Source organism: Procambarus clarkii, chromosome 79, assembly GCF_040958095.1.
Source record: "Procambarus clarkii isolate CNS0578487 chromosome 79, FALCON_Pclarkii_2.0, whole genome shotgun sequence".
NCBI classification, from domain to species: domain Eukaryota; kingdom Metazoa; phylum Arthropoda; class Malacostraca; order Decapoda; family Cambaridae; genus Procambarus; species Procambarus clarkii.
The window spans coordinates 13,268,134-13,285,479 of record NC_091228.1 but is presented as its reverse complement, the minus strand read 5'-3'; the positions used below and the strand labels follow the sequence as shown (position 1 = coordinate 13,285,479).

The window sequence follows — 17,346 nt, the reverse complement described above, 5'->3', positions numbered from 1 at the left end:
CACCGGTGCTACCACCACCACCAGTACCACTTGCGCCCCCACCTCCGCCAGTACCACTTGTGCACCCACCTCCACAAGTACCACCTGTGCCACCACCACCACCAGTACCACCTGTGCCCCTACCTGCACCAGTACCACCTGTGCCCCCACCTCCAGCAGTACCACCTGTGTCTGCACCTCCACCACCAGTACCACCTGTGCCGCTACCTGCACCAGTACCATCTGTGCCCCCCCCCCTCCAGCAGTACCACCTGTGCTCCCACCTCTACCAGTACCACCGGTTCCACCACCACCACCAGTACCATCTGTGCGCCTACCTGCACCAGTACCATCTGTGCCCCCACCTACAGCAGTACCACCTGTGTCCCCACCTCTCCCAGTACCACCGGTGTCACCAGTACCACCAGTGCCCCTACCTGCACCAGTACCATCTGTGCCCCCAACTCTACCAGTACCACCGGTGCCACCAACACCACCAGTAACACTTGTGCCCCAACCTCCACAAGTACCACCTGTGCCATCACCAGCAGCAGTACAACCTGAGCCCCCACCTCCACTAGTACCACCTTAGCCCCCACCTCCACCAGAACCACCTGTGCTCTCACCTCTACCAGTACCACCTGTGCCCCCCACCTCCACCAGTATGACATGTGCCCCCACCTCCACCTGTAACACCTGTGCCCACAACTCCACCATCACCACCTGTGGCCCCACCTTCACCAGTACCACCGGTGGCCTCACCCCCTTCAGTACCACCTGTTCCCTCTCCTCTACCAGTACCACATGTGCCCCCACCACCACCAGTTTCACCTGTGCTCACACCTCTAACAGTACCACCTGTGCCCCACCTCCATCAGTACCACCTTTGGCCCCTCCACCACCAGTACCACCAGTGCCCCTACCTCCTCCAGTAACACCTGAGCCCCCACCTCCAACAGTACTACCTGTGCCCTCGCCTAACCGGTATCACCTGTGCACCCACCTGCACAAACCACCTGTGCCCCCCATCTCCAACAGTACCACCTGTGCACCCATCTCCAACAGTACCACCTGTGCTCCCACCACCACCAGTACCAACTGTGCCTCCACCTCCACGAATACCACCTGAACCCCCACTTCCACCAGTGCCACCTGTGCCCCCACCTCTACCAGTACCACATGAGACCCCTACTCCACCAGTATTACCTGTCCCCCACCACCACCAGTACCAACTGTGCCTCCACCTTCACCAGTATCTCCTGTGCCCCCAACTCCACCAGTACCAACGGTGGCCCATCCTCCACCAGTACCACCTGTGCCCCCACTTCTACCAGTACCAACTGTGCCCCCACCTCCACCAGTACCACCTGTGCCCCCACCACAACCAGTACAATCTGTGCCCCCACCACCACCAGTACAATCTTTGCCCCCACCTCCATCAATACCACCTGTGCCCCAACCACCACCAGTACAATCTGTGCCCTCACCTCTACCAGTACCACCTGTGTCCCCACCTCAACCCGTACTACCTGTGCCCTCACCACCACCAGAACCAACTGTGCCTCCAACTCCACCAGTACCACCTGTGCCCCCACCTCCAGCAGTACCACCTTTTCCCCAACCTCCACCAGTACCACCTGTGCCCCCACCTGCACCAGTACCACCTGTGCCCCCACCTCCACCAGTACCACCTGTGCCCCCACCTGCACCAGTACCACCTGTGCCTCCACCTCCACCAGTACCACCTGTGCCCCCACCTGCACCAGTACCACCTGTACCCTCACCTGTAGCAGTACCACCTGTGCCCCCACCTCTACCAGTACCACCGGTGCCACGTGTGCCGCAACCTCCGATAGTACCGCTAGTACCACTTGTGCACCCACCTCCATCCATACCACCTGTGACACCACAACCACCAGTACCAACTGTGCCTCCACCTTCACCAGTACCACCTGTGCCCCGAACTCCACCAGTACCAACGGTGCCCCATCCTCCACCAGTACCACCTGTGCCCCAACTTCCACCAGTACCACCTGTGCCCCCACCTCCACCAGAATCACCTGTGCCCCCACCTCCACCAGTACTACCTGTGCCCCCACCTCCACCAGTACCCTTTGCGCCTCCACCTCCTTCAGTAACATCTGTGCCCCCCCCCCTCCACCAGTACCACCTGTGCCCCCACCTCCACCAGTACCACCTGTGCCCCCACCTGCACCAGTACCACCTGTGCCCCGAACTCCACCAGTACCAACGGTGCCCCATCCTCCACCAGTACCACCTGTGCCCCAACTTCCACCAGTACCACCTGTGCCCCCACCTCCACCAGAATCACCTGTGCCCCCACCTGCACCAGTATCACCTGTGCCCCCACCTCCACCAGTATCACCTGTGCCCCCCCTCCACCAGTATCACCTGTGCCCCCACCTCCACCAGTATCACCTGTGCCCCAACCTCCACCAGTACCACCTGTGCCCCCACCTGCACCAGTACCACCTGTGCCCCACCTCCAGCAGTACCACCTGTGCCCCCACCTCTACCAGTACCACCGGTGCTACCACCACCACCAGTACCACTTGTGCCCCAACCTCCACAAGTACCACTTGTGACCCAACCTCCGCCAGTACCACTTGTGCACCCATCTCCACAAGTACCACCTGTGCCTCCACCTGCACCAGTACCACCTGTGCCCCCACCTCCAGCAGTACCACCTGTGCCTCCACCTCTACCAGTACCACCGGTGCCACCACCACAAGTACCACTTGTGCCCCAACCTCCACAAGTACCACCTGTGCCATCACCAGCAGCAGTTCCACCTGTGCCTCCACCTCCACCAGTACCACCTGAGCCCCCACCTCCACCAGTTCCACCTGTGCCCCCACCACCACCAGTATCACCTGTGCCCCCACCTCCACCAGTACCACCTGGGCCCACACCTCCACCAGTACCACCTGTGACCCCACTTCCACCAGTACCACCTGTGCCCCTACCTCCACCAGTACCACCTGTGGCCCCACCTCCACCAGTATCTCCTGTGCCCGCACCTCCACCAGTACCACGTGAGCCCCCACCTCCACCAGTACCACCTCTGCTCTCACCTCTACCAGTACCACCTGTGCCCCCCACCTCCACATGTATGACCTGTGCCCCCACCTCCACCAGTATCACCTGTGCCTTCACCTACACCAGTACCACCTGTGCCCCCATCCCCACCAGTATCACCTGTGATCCCACGTCCACCAGTACCACCTGTGCCCCCACCACCACCAGTACCACCTGTGCCCCACCAGCAGCAGTACCACCTGTGCCCCCACCTCCACCAGTAATACCTGTGGCCCCACCCCCACCAGTACCACCTGTGCCCCCACCTGCACCAGTACAACCTGTGCTCCCACCTCTGCCAATAACACCTGTGCCCCCACCTCCACCAGTACCACCAGTGCTCCCACCTCTACCAGAACCACCTGTGCCCCCACCTCTACCAGAACCACCTGTGCCCCCACCTCCACCAGTACCACCTGTGCCCCTGCCTCTACCAGTACCACATGAGTCCCCTACTCCACCAGTATTACCTGTCCCCCAACACCACCAGTACCAACTGTGCCTCCACCTTCACCAGTACCATATGTGCCCCAACTCCACCAGTACCAACGGTGGCCCATCCTCCACCAGTACCACCTGTGCCCCCACCTCCACTAGTATCACCTGTGCCCCAACCTCCACCAGTACCACCTGTGCCCCTACCTCCACCAGTATCACCTGTGCCCGCATCTCCACCAGTACCCCCACCTTCACCAGTACCACCTGTGCTCTCACCTCTACCAGTACCACCTGTGCCCCCCATCTCCACCAGCATGACCTGTGCCCCCACCTCCACCAGTATCACCTGTGTCCTCACCTCCACCAGTACCACCTGTGCCCACACCTCCACTAGTACCACCTGTGCTCTCACCTCCACCAGTACCACCTGTGCCCACACCTCCACCAGTACCACCTGTCCCCATACCTCCACCAGTATCACCTGTGCCCGCACCTCCACCAGTACCCCCACCTCCACCAGTACCACCTGTGCTCTCACCTCTACCAGTACCACCTGTGCCCCCCACCTTCACCACCATGACCTGTGCCCATACCTCCACCAGTATCACCTGTGTCCTCACCTCCACCAGTAACACCTGTGCCAACACTTCCACCAGTACCACCTGTGCCCCCACCTCCACCAGAATCACCTGTGCCCCCACCTCCATCAGTACTACCTGTGCCCACACCTCCACCAGTACTCCCTGCGCCACCACCTCCTTCAGTAACATCTGTGCCCCCACCTCCGCCAGTACCACTTGTGCACCCACCTCCACAAGTACCACCTGTGCTACCACCTCCACCAGTACCACCTGTGCCCCCACCTCCACCAGTATCACCTGTGCCCTCACTTCCACCAGTACCACTTGTGCCCCAACCTCCACAAGTACCACCTGTGCCCCCACCTCCACCAGTACCACCTGTGCCCCCACCTGCACCAGCACCACCTGTGCCCCCTCCTCCGCCAGTACCACCTGTGCCCCCACCTGCACCAGTACCACCTGTGCCATCACCAGCAGTAGTACCACCTGTGCCCCCACCTCCACCAGTACCACCTGAGCTCCCACCTCCACCAGTACCACCTGTGCTCTCACCTCTACCAGTACCACCTGTGCCCCCCACCACCACCAGTAACACCTGTGCCAACACTTCCACCAGTACCACCTGTGCCCCCACCACCACCAGTAACACCTGAGCCCCCACCTCCTTCAGTAACATCTGTGCCCCCCCCCCCTCCACCAGTACCACCTGTGCCCCCACCTCCACCAGTATCACCTGTGCCCCAACCTCCACCAGTACCACCTGTGCCCCCACCTGCACCAGTACCACCTGTGCCCCACCTCCAGCAGTACCACCTGTGCCCCACCTCCAGCAGTACCACCTGTGCCCCCACCTCTACCAGTACCACCGGTGCTACCACCACCACCAGTACCACTTGTGCCCCAACCTTCACAAGTACCACTTGTGCACCCATCTCCACAAGTACCACTTGTGCACCCATCTCCACAAGTACCACCTGTGCCTCCACCTGCACCAGTACCACCTGTGCCCCCACCTCCAGCAGTACCACCTGTGCCTCCACCTCTACCAGTACCACCGGTGCCACCACCACCACCACCAGTACCACTTGTGCCCCAACCTCCACAAGTACCACCTGTGCCATCACCAGCAGCAGTTCCACCTGTGCCTCCACCTCCACCAGTACCACCTGAGCCCCCACCTCCACCAGTTCCACCTGTGCCCCCACCACCACCAGTATCACCTGTGCCCCCACCTCCACCAGTACCACCTGTGCCCACACCTCCACCAGTACCACCTGTGACCCCACTTCCACCAGTACCACCTGTGCCCCTACCTCCACCAGTACCACCTGAGCCCCCACCTCCACCAGTACCACCTGTGCTCTCACCTCTACCAGTACCACCTGTGCCCCCCACCTCCACATGTATGACCTGTGCCCCCACCTCCACCAGTATCACCTGTGCCTTCACCTCCACCAGTACCACCTGTGCCCCCATCCCCACCAGTACCACCTGTGCCCCTCACCTCCACATGTATGACCTGTGCCCCCACCTCCACCAGTATCACCTGTGCCTTCACCTCCACCAGTACCACCTGTGCCCCACCAGCAGCAGTACCACCTGTGCCCCCACCTCCACCAGTACCACCTGTGCTCCCACCTCTACCAGAACCACCTGTGCCCCCACCTCCACCAGTACCACCTGTGCCCCCACCTCTACCAGTACCACATGAGTCCCATACTCCACCAGTATTACCTGTCCCCCAACACCACCAGTACCAACTGTGCCTCCACCTTCACCAGTACCACCTGTGCCCCAACTCCACCAGTACCAACGGTGGCCCATCCTCCACCAGTACCACCTGTGCCCCCACCTCCACCAGTATCACCTGTGCCCCAACCTCCACCAGTACCACCTGTGCCCCTACCTCCACCAGTATCACCTGTGCCCCTACCTCCACCAGTATCACCTGTGCCCGCACCTCCACCAGTACCCCCACCTTCACCAGTACCACCTGTGCTCTCACCTCTACCAGTACCACCTGTGCCCCCCATCTCCACCAGCATGACCTGTGCCCCTACCTCCACCAGTATCACCTGTGTCCCTACCTCCACCAGTATCACCTGTGCCCGCACCTCCACCAGTACCCCCACCTTCACCAGTACCACCTGTGCTCTCACCTCTACCAGTACCACCTGTGCCCCCCATCTCCACCAGCATGACCTGTGCCCCCACCTCCACCAGTACCACCTGTGCCCACACCTCCACCAGTACCACCTGTGCTCTCACCTCCACCAGTACCACCTGTGCCCACACCTCCACCAGTACCACCTGTGCCCACACCTCCACCAGTATCACCTGTGCCCGCACCTCCACCAGTACCCCCACCTCCACCAGTACCACCTGTGCTCTCACCTCTACCAGTACCACCTGTGCCCCCCACCTTCACCACCATGACCTGTGCCCATACCTCCACCAGTATCACCTGTGTCCTCACCTCCACCAGTAACACCTGTGCCAACACTTCCACCAGTACCACCTGTGCCCCCACCTCCACCAGAATCACCTGTGCCCCCACCTCCATCAGTACTACCTGTGCCCACACCTCCACCAGTACTCCCTGCGCCACCACCTCCTTCAGTAACATCTGTGCCCCCACCTCCGCCAGTACCACTTGTGCACCCACCTCCACAAGTACCACCTGTGCCACCACCTCCACCAGTACCAACTGTGCCCCTCCTCCACCAGTATCACCTGTGCCCTCACTTCCACCAGTACCACTTGTGCCCCAACCTCCACAAGTACCACCTGTGCCCCCACCTCCACCAGTACCACCTGTGTCCAGTACCACCTGTGCCAGTACCACCTGTGCCCCCACCTCCGCCAGTACCACCTGTGCCCCCACCTGCACCAGTACCACCTGTGCCATCACCAGCAGCAGTACCACCTATGCCCCCACCTCTACCAGTACCACCTGAGCTCCCACCTCCACCAGTACCACCTGTGCTCTCACCTCTACCAGTACCACCTGTGTCCCCCACCACCACCAGTAACACCTGTGCCAACACTTCCACCAGTACCACCTGTGCCCCCACCACCACCAGTAATACCTGAGCCCCCACCTCCACCAGTACCACCTGTGCCCCCACCTGCACCAGTACTACCTGTGCTCTCACCTCTACCAGTACCACCTGTGCCACCCACCTCCACCAGTATGACCTGTGCCCCCACCTCCACTAGTATCACCTGTGCCCTCACCTCCACCAGTACCACCTGTGGCCCCACCTTCACCAGTACCACCGGTGCCCTCACCTCCTTCAGTACCACCTGTTCCCTCTCCTCTATCAGTACCACCTGTGCCCCCACCACCACCAGTTTCACCTGTGCCCCCACCACCACCAGTTTCACCTGTGCCCCCACCTCCACCAGTATCACCTGTGCCCCCACGTCCATCAGTACCACCTGTGGCCCCTCCACCACCAGTACCACCTGTGCCCCCACCTCCATCAGTAACACCTGTGCCCCCACCTCCACCAGTACTACCTGTGCCCTCGCCTAACCGGTACCACCGGTGCACCCACCTGCACAAACCACCTGTGCCCCCCATCTCCACCAGTACCACCTGTGCACCTATCTCCAGCAGTATCACCTGTTCCCCCACCTCCACCAGTACCACCTGTTCTCTCACCTCTACCAGTACCACCTGTGCCCCCCACCTCCACCAGTATGACCTGTGCCCCCACCTCCAAAAGTACCACCTGTGCCCCCCACTTCCACCAGTATGACCTGTGCCCCCACCTCCACCAGTACCACCTATGCCCTTACCTCCACCAGTACCACCTGTGCCCCCACCTCCACCAGTACCACCTGTGCCCACACCTCCATTAGTACCACCTGTGCTCTCACCTCCACCAGTACCACCTGTGCCCACACCTCCACAAGTACCACCTGTGCCCTCACCTCCTTCAGTACCACCTGTTCCCCCACCACCACCAGTAACATCTGTACCAACACTTTCACCAGTACCACCTGAGCCCCCACCTCCACCAGTACCACCTGTGCTCTCACCTCTACCAGTACCACCTGTGCCCCCCACCTCCACCAGTATGACCTGTGCCCCCACCTCCACCAGTACCACCTGTGCCCCCCACCTCCACCAGTATGACCTGTGCCCCCACCTCCACCAGTACCACCTGTGCCCTCACCTCCACCAGTACCAACTGTGCCCCCACCTGTGCCCACACCTCCATTAGTACCACCTGTGCTCTCACCTCCACCAGTGCCACCTGTGCCCACACCTCCACCAGGACCACCTGTGGCCCCACCTTCACCAGTACCACCGGTGCCCTCACCTCCTTCAGTACCACCTGTTCACCCACCACCACTAGTAACACCTGTGCCAACACTTCCACCAGTACCACCTGAGCCCCCACCTCCACCAGTACCACCTGTGCTCTCACCTCTACGAGTACCACCTGTGCCTCCCACCTCCACCAGTATGACCTGTGCTCTCACCTCCACCAGTACCACCTGTGCTCGCACTTCCACCAGTACCACCTGTGCCCCCACCAGCAGCAGTACCACCTGTGCCTCCACCTCCACCAGCACCATCTGTGCCCCTACCGCCACTTGTACCACCTGTGCCCCCACCTCCACCAGTATCAATTGTGCCTCCACCTCCACAAGTACCACCTGTGCCCACACCTCCACCAGTACCACCTATGGCCCCACCTTCACCAGTACCACCGGTGCCCTCACCTCCTTCAGTACCACCTGTTCCCTCTCCTCTACCAGTACCACCTGTGCCCCCACCACCACCAGTATCACCTGTGCTCCCACCTCCACCAGTGCCACCTGTGCCCCCACCACCACCAGTATCACCTGTGCCCACACCTCTACCAGTACCACCTGTGCCCCACCTCCATCAGTACCACATGTGGCCCCTCCACCACTAGTACCACCTGTGCCCTACCTCCACCAGTAACACCTCTGCCTCCACCTCCACCAGTACTACCTGTGCCCTCGCCTAACCGGTACCACCTGTGCACCCACCTGCACAAACCACCTGTGCCCCCCATCTTCACTAGTACCACCTGTGCACCCATCTCCAGCAGTATCACCTGTTCCCCCACCTCCACCAGTACCCCCACTTTTACCAGTACCACCTCTGCCCCCACCTCCACCAGTACCACTTGTGCCCCCACCACCACCAGTACCACCTGTGCCCCCACCAGCAGCAGTACCACCTGTGCCCCCACCTCCACCAGCACCATCTGTGCCCCCACCTCCACCAGTACCACCTGTGCCCCCACCTCCACAAGTAACACCTGTGCTCCCACCTCCACTAGTACCACCTGTGCTCCCATCTCTACCAGTACCACCTGTGCCCCCTCCTCCATCAGTACCACCTGTGCTCCCACCTCTAACAGTACCACCTGTGCCCCCACCACCAAAAGTACCAACTGTGCCTCCATCTCCACGAGTACCACCTGAGCCCCCACTTCCACCAGTACCACCTGTGCCCCCACCTCTACCATTACCACATGTGTCCCCTCATCCACCAGTATTACTTGTGCCCCCACCACCACCAGTACCAACTGTGCCTCCACCTCCACCAGTACCACCTGTGCCCCCAACTCCACCAGTACCACCGGTGCTTCCATCCGTCACCCATACCACCTGTGCTCCCACCTCCACCAGTACCAACCGTGCCCCCACCTCCACCAGTACCACCAGTGCCCCCATCCTTATAAGATTATAGGTCTAAAATTTATAAAACCAAATAATAAAACCGATATTGCTCAATTTCAGATGCAGACGTACTCAATGATATATCACTGTCAGCTGGTCTTCGATCTGGAAGGTCCAGTGTAACGAATCAACTCAGTTTCTAAGATCGAGCCACAGAGATATATAAAGAATTCTGATCAAAAAAGAGATCTAAGGGTGGTTTTAGATAGAAAACTATAACCTGAGGATCATATTAAGAACATTATGCGAGGGGCCTATGCTACACTTTCTAACTTTAGAATTGCTTTTAAATACATAGGTCAAAAAGTTTTAAAAGATCCAGGAGAGCAGCGTAGTGTCCCCAAAGAAAGCCCTCCCAGAAAAATGGATTAATAATGATAAACTGAGTTTGCAAAGGAAGAATTTGAGTTAAAACTAATGTAGAAATATGACCAAACCTAACCTACCCAGATAATTTTGGCAAAGCTGACAGTTAGTAGGCATCCTTCAGTCTCGGGAGACTATGGAGTTGCGCCCTAGTTGTCAATCCTGGTGCAGCGTCTGGTGTGACTGATGAGGCCAATCCGAGAGTGGCAGTCCTTCCCACACCGAGCACAAACGAAGTCCGATTCTGGTCTGTCTTCCTGGCTACCGGCTTTCCTTCTCTGTCTCTTTGCCTCCGATTTCTTGGCAAGTGACTCCTCGAACTTGGAGAGACCTCTTTGAACAGGACTGCCTCCAGGCTGAACTGTCTGCAGCCTGTGTCTCCCATATAGCTAGATCGACGTCCATGGCTTTCAGGTCCCTCTTGCATACGTCTTTGTACCGTAGCTGGGGCTTGCCTGTTGGACGCTTTCCCTGCATCAGCTCTCCGTACAGGAGATCCTTGGGGATCCTGCCGTCGCCCATTCGCACAACGTGCCCGAGCCAGCGCATTCGTCTCTGTTTCAGCATTTTGTACATGCTGGTGATTCTTGCTCTCCCCAAGACGTTGTTGTTTGTCACCTTGTCCTGCCAGGTGATGTCCAAGATGTGTCGAAGGCAGCGCATGTGGTAGGCATTCAGCTGTTTTTCCTGACGGGCGCGGAGTGTCCAAGACTCACTGCCATAAAGGAGAGTGCTCAGGACACAGGCTCTGTAAACCTGAATCTTAGTATACTCAGTCAGCCTATTGTTGGCCCACACTCTCTTTGTCAGTCTGGACATGGTAGTAGATGCCTTACCGATGCGTTTGTTTAGCTCCGTATCAAGAGAGAGGTAGTCAGTGATTGTGGATCCCAGGTACACGAAGTCGTGAACGACTTCCAGTTTGGAATCAGAGATGCCGATGTCAGGTGGGGAGTCCACTCCTTGTCCCATGACTTGTGTTTTCTTCAGACTGATGGTGAGTCCGAAAGCCTGAGAGGCCTCGCTGAAGCGGGTTATGAGCCGTTGGAGGTCTTCAGCTGAGTGGGCAGTGACTGCCGCGTCGTCGGCAAAAAGGAAGTCGCGCAGACACCTCAGCCGAACCTTCGTCTTGGGTCTCAGCCTGGCGAGGTTAAAGAGCTTTCCATCCGACCTGGTCCGGAGGTAAATGCCTTCCGTGACAGATCCGAAGGCATGCCGCAGCATAACTGCGAAGAAAATCCCGAATAGGGTTGGAGCCAGTACGCAGCCCTGCTTTACTCCACTTTGGATGTCAAAGGCGTCTAATGTTAGGCCATCAAAGACCACGGTGCCCCTCATGTTCTCATGGAAAGATCTGATGATGCTGAGGAGCCTGGGTGGGCATCCGATCTTGGGGAGGATCTTGAACAGGCCATCCCTGCTGACGAGGTCGAAGGCCTTCGTCAGATCTATGAAGGCTACGAAGAGTGGCTGCTTCTGTTCCCTGCATTTCTCCTGCAGTTGTCTGAGGGAAAAGACCATGTCTTATGGACCCTCGTAGCCTGGTGGATAGCGCGCAGGACTCGTAATTCTGTGGCGCGGGTTCGATTCCCGCACGAGGCAGAAACAAATGGGCAAAGTTTCTTTCACCCTGAATGCCCCTGTTACCTAGCAGTAAATAGGTACCTGGGAGTTAGTCAGCTGTCACGGGCTGCTTCCTGGGGGTGGAGGCCTGGTCGAGGACCGGGCCGCGGGGACACTAAAGCCCCGAAATCATCTCAAGATAACCTCAAGATGTCGATGGTGGACCTGCCAGCTCTGAATCCGCATTGTGATTCTGGATAGACTCTCTCTGCAAGTACTTGGAGCCTCTTCAATGCGACTCGAGCAAACAGCTTTCCGACAATACTGAGGAGGGAGATTCCACGGTAGTTGTTGCAGTCGCCCCTGTCACCTTTATTCTTATACAGTGTGACAATGTTGGCATCCCTCATGTCCTGTGGCACCTCTCCTTCTTCCCAGCAGAGGCAGAGAATTTCATGCAGCTCCATGAGCAGGCTACCTCTGCAGCACTTCAAGGTCTCATCAGGAATGCCATCTTTGCCAGGAGTTTTACCAGAAGCAAGGGAGTCTAGGGCATCGCTGAGTTCTTCCAGGGTCGGTTCACTGTCGAGCTCCATTAACACAGGCAGACACTTAATGACGCTCAGGGCATCTTCGGTGACCACATTGTCCCTGGCGTATAGCTCAGAGTAGTGCTCGACCCAGCGCTTCAGCTGCAGTGTCTGGTCCTGAATCACCTCGCCAGTGGCAGATTTCAGAGGAGTGGTCTTCCTCTGGATTGGGCCGAGGGCCTGCTTGATGCCGTCATACATTCCCCTTACATTGCCTGTATCCGCTGCAGTCTGTATCTGGGAGCAGAGTTGGAGCCAATAGTTGTTGACACATCGCCTGGCAATCTGCTGCACTTTGCAGCGGACGGCCCGAAGGATCTGTAAGTTGCGCTGACTTGGGCAGGCTTTGTAGGCTGCCAATGCGTTTCTCTTCTCTTCGATGACAGGTGCCATCTCTTCCGAGTGAGCCTCGAACCAGTCTGCCGACCTGCTGGTCTTCTTGCCAAAGGTGGAAATGGCAGCGTTGAACACAGCGTCTCTGAAGTGCTCCCATCTTTTACAGGCAGTGACCCCAGCTGGGCCAGGGAGAGCTTCCTCGAGCACGCGTGCAAAATCTTCCACCTTGTCCTGGTTGCAGGTCTTGGTGGTGTCGATGCGAGGTCTGCCCGCCTTTTTCGAGTGATGAATCTTCTTTGGTTGCATCTTGACCCTGCTACATACCAGGGAGTGGTCGGTGTCACAGACAGCACTCTGGTAGCTACGCGTAATCTTGACGCTGGGTAGACTTGCACTCCTGGTAAGAATCAGGTCAAGCTGGTGCCAGTGCTTGGATCTGGGGTGTCTCCAAGATACTCGGTGTTGAGGCTTTGTGCCGAGGAACGTGTTGGTGACACAAAGACCATGAAGGCAGCAGAGTTCTAGCAGACGTTGTCCGTTCTCATTCATCCTCCCTATGCCAAATTGACCCAGGCAAGTGGGCCAAATGTTGTGCTCGGCACCCACTCTGGCGTTAAAGTCGCCGAGGATGAACAGTGGCTCCTTTACAGGGATTCTTGCTATGACTCTGTTGAGGTCATCGTAGAATTTTTCATTTGCCTCTGCTGGAGAAGTCAGGGTTGGTGCATATGCACTAATTACATTGACTGACAGTACAGCTGACAGTACAAGATAGATTTTAGAATGGGAAGATCATGACTCTCACAGTTACTTGACCTCTATGACAAACCATGAAAATTACCTCTGCTGAAGAAATTGAAAAACTGCAAGCAGATGTTAATAAAGTTTTTAACTGGGCAGAAGAAAATAACATGATGTTTAACAGTGATAATTTCCAGATACTAAGTTGCAGTAAAAATAATGACATCAAACATTATACAGGCAACCTAGTTTAGATCCAAACTCCAAGATCCAAATATATATATATATATATGTATATATATATATATATATATATATATATATATATATTATATATATATATATATATATATATATATATATATATATATATATATATATACATATATATATATATATGTATATATATACATATATATATATATATATATATATATATATATATATATATATATATATATATATATATATATATATATATATATATATATATATAAATAAATAAATATTTATAAGCAAATAAATAAATAAATAAATATATGTGCATGGGACGTTACAAACGGGTGCTAAACATTTCAAGTGTGCTGAATGCGGGCCAAAGATTCAGAAAACGTTCCAGTACAATAAGTCACACACACGATTGTGCATACGGTGTGGAAACCAACCTGTGAGATTTATATTTATTTAATTTATATGAATTTATATAGAATTTATATTTACGTTAATTTATATATTTCGATAGCAATTGGTATGATGTTAGGTGGACTGTATTTCTGCAATAATCTCACAAATCGATCCTTATACATTAGGGGGGTTTGTATTAAATTTATATATATACAACCAATCAAACTACAGTATTAAACTACATATATTGGTATACATTGAGGAGGTTCCTTATCTTATTGTACAGCAGGCTTAGTCCACCAGGTATAACTGGGATGCAGACACCAAATTATCCACGTTTGAGGCTAGCTTCTATCACCCAGTAACTGATGTATCAAGTCTTTCTTCCTCTTCTTGTTCCTGACAAGGGGCGCTAGCTGTAAAGCCAGAATCCTAATATATGACAGCTATATCAGAGAAAACACTGTATAATAGATAGGATAAGGACCAAGGCTTAATTACCTTTATTGAGTCGATTATTTGTGTTCTAACCGGTTCGCCCTATATCTACTAACATTAATGGCCAGAAATGATTAGATAAATGGGTTTCGGAAAGACACTTCCCTTGTGTTTGTTGACAGCATGTTGATGATGGTAGAACACTACTCTGATCTCCACAACACTTCGTCCAAGAGAAATTATTGGAGCTGAATTTGCTCCACGACTCTGGTCTAACAACAATGGCTGACCACTCCCTCCTCCCTGACGCTACTGGCTTACTGTCTAGATGTCAGTAAGTGATAGAAGGATAACATTTACTCTATTTTGATACTGATAATTAAGTTAATTCAAATGAGATGTTTTTATGATATAAAAACTCCAAAGACTACTGTATTTAAGAATAATTCCCAACACAATAGCAGGTGAATTTATAGTACTATGTAGCAATGATATCCCGTTTTCTATTGACGGAAAATTCCACTACAAGCTATATTTTCTATGGGTAACTTGTATATACAACACAGCAGATATATTATCTGCCTGTTGAATGTAATATTATTATATGGTGTCGGGTTTTCCGACATACGGATGATAAACCTCATGAATGTCCTGAGTGTGGCAAGGGATTCAGTTGTTTGCGACTTATAAAAACTCACAGGATGGTGCATACAGCTGATAAACCTCCTGTGTTTCCACATGAGTGTGGAAAAGCTTCAGATGGTGCATTCAGATGATGAACATTACCAAGTTCCTTCGTCTGGGAAGAATGAAGACATATTGGTGCATTCGGATGATAAACACTAACTACTGTAGTTCAATTGATTAGCAGACTGTATATCATATGCAGACTGTATGTGGGTCTGAGGGCCGCTCCAAACAACAGCCTGGTGGACCAAGCTCCACCAGGCCCAAAGCACAAAGTGGTCCACTGGCACCGGCAACTTCAACCAAAACCAGAGAACCAGCATGGTATATTAATAACAACAGAACAATTAATAACATAGAGGATAAAAAAAATGAGTGATGTACAGTACATATAAAAGTATAGTAACCAAGCATAGCCTGAACTTAGTATGGTTTAATAAATATGGCTTAAACCCATTCTATATTATAGAAAGCAGCAATGTCAAGAGTCTTTATAACACTATTTTATATCTTGTAATATACCATGTTATTGTTGGAGCTAGTAGCCACCACTAATCTAGGCTTTCTTTCAATATTATTGTAGAGAAAATTCAAGATATGTCTACATATTTAGTCAAAATCAAAGTTACTTTATTTTACCATATACATAGCATAAATGTTCTCAAAGATTACTAAAAATGATTGAATTAAACTAGACTACAGTTAATTGGCAATCTTAACCTTGTATCTGTTTCCACCAATCTTGTTCAGTACATGCTTCAACATATCAGCAATACTTGATATGCAAATATATACACATATATACATATATAGTATATACACATACATATATAATACAAAAATTATCAAATTTACTTACTCAATATTACATTGCAAATATTCAAGGTTTTGAAGACACTTTTCTTCTTGCGCTCAACAAGGTAAGGCTTGCACCACAAAACAAAGGGCCCTATCTTCATCATCATTCATCTCACTGTGTCAATACAATTTACACCCCGTGTATTTTTTGTAAATTTGTACAATTTGCACCCCGTGCCGGCATCAACTGCTGTGCCAGCATCAACTGCCGTGCCTACCTTACATGCTGTGCCAGCATCAACTGCCGTGCCTACCTTACATGCTGTGCCAGCATCAACTGCCGTGCCTACCTTACATGCTGTGCCAGCATCAACTGCCGTGCCTACCTTACATGCTGTGCCAGCATCAACTGCCGTGCCTACCTTACATGCTGTGCCAGCATCAACTGCCGTGCCTACCTTACATGCCGTGCCAGCATCAACTGCCGTGCCTACCTTACATGCTGTGCCAGCATCAACTGCCGTGCCTACCTTACATGCTGTGCCTAGCATCAACTGCCGTGCCTACCTTACATGCTGTGCCAGCATCAACTGCCGTGCCTACCTTACATGCTGTGCCAGCATCAACTGCCGTGCCTACCTTACATGCCGTGCCAGCATCAACTGCCGTGCCGGCATCAACTGCCGTGCCGGCATCAACTGCCATGCCGGCATCAACTGCCGTGCCTGCATCAACTGCCATGCCTACCTTACATGTCATGCCGGCATCAACTGCTGTGCCGGCGTCAACTGCCATGCCTACCTTACATGTCATGCCGGCATCAACTGCTGTGCCGGCATCAACTGCTGTGCCGGCGTCAACTGCTGTGCCTACCTTACATGCCGTGCCAAAATTCGGATGATAAAAAATATCCATATGCAGTATATACACATACATATATAATACAAAAATTGTCAAATTTACTTACTTAATATTACATTGGAAATATTCAAGGTTTTGAAGACACTTTTCTTGTTGAGCTCAACTAGGTAAGGCTTGCACTACAAAGCAAAGGGCCCTATCTTCATCATTCGTCTCACTATGTCATTACAGTTTGCACCTCCCAAGAAAGACGGCATTTGTACCTGATAAAATAATTTATAAACTGTATGGAAATAGAGTATAATGTATGTCGTTCAACCTCAACATTAGATTTTATTACTTTCTAATGTAATAAATATATACCATTAAACTATTTCCTTTTTAACTGTTAGAAAAATTCAATTTGAAATATAAACAAATAAATAAAAAATTATAAAATATAAATAACTTATAAAAAAGTTAGAAAGGAAAAAAAAGATTACATGGATAGTAAAATCTGGATTCCCAACTACAAT

General features: G+C 53.2%; 1 long non-coding RNA gene across 1 annotated transcript in view; it reads right to left on the bottom strand.

The window, feature by feature from the left end:
* The window catches only part of LOC138357679 (uncharacterized), a 71,168-nt gene extending 54,080 nt beyond the window's left edge, over positions 1-17,088 (bottom strand). The window contains exon 1 of the long non-coding RNA XR_011225103.1: positions 16,938-17,088. This is a non-coding gene — a long non-coding RNA (uncharacterized lncRNA). The remainder of the gene's footprint in view (positions 1-16,937) is intronic.
* Positions 17,089-17,346: the final 258 nt, after the last annotated feature.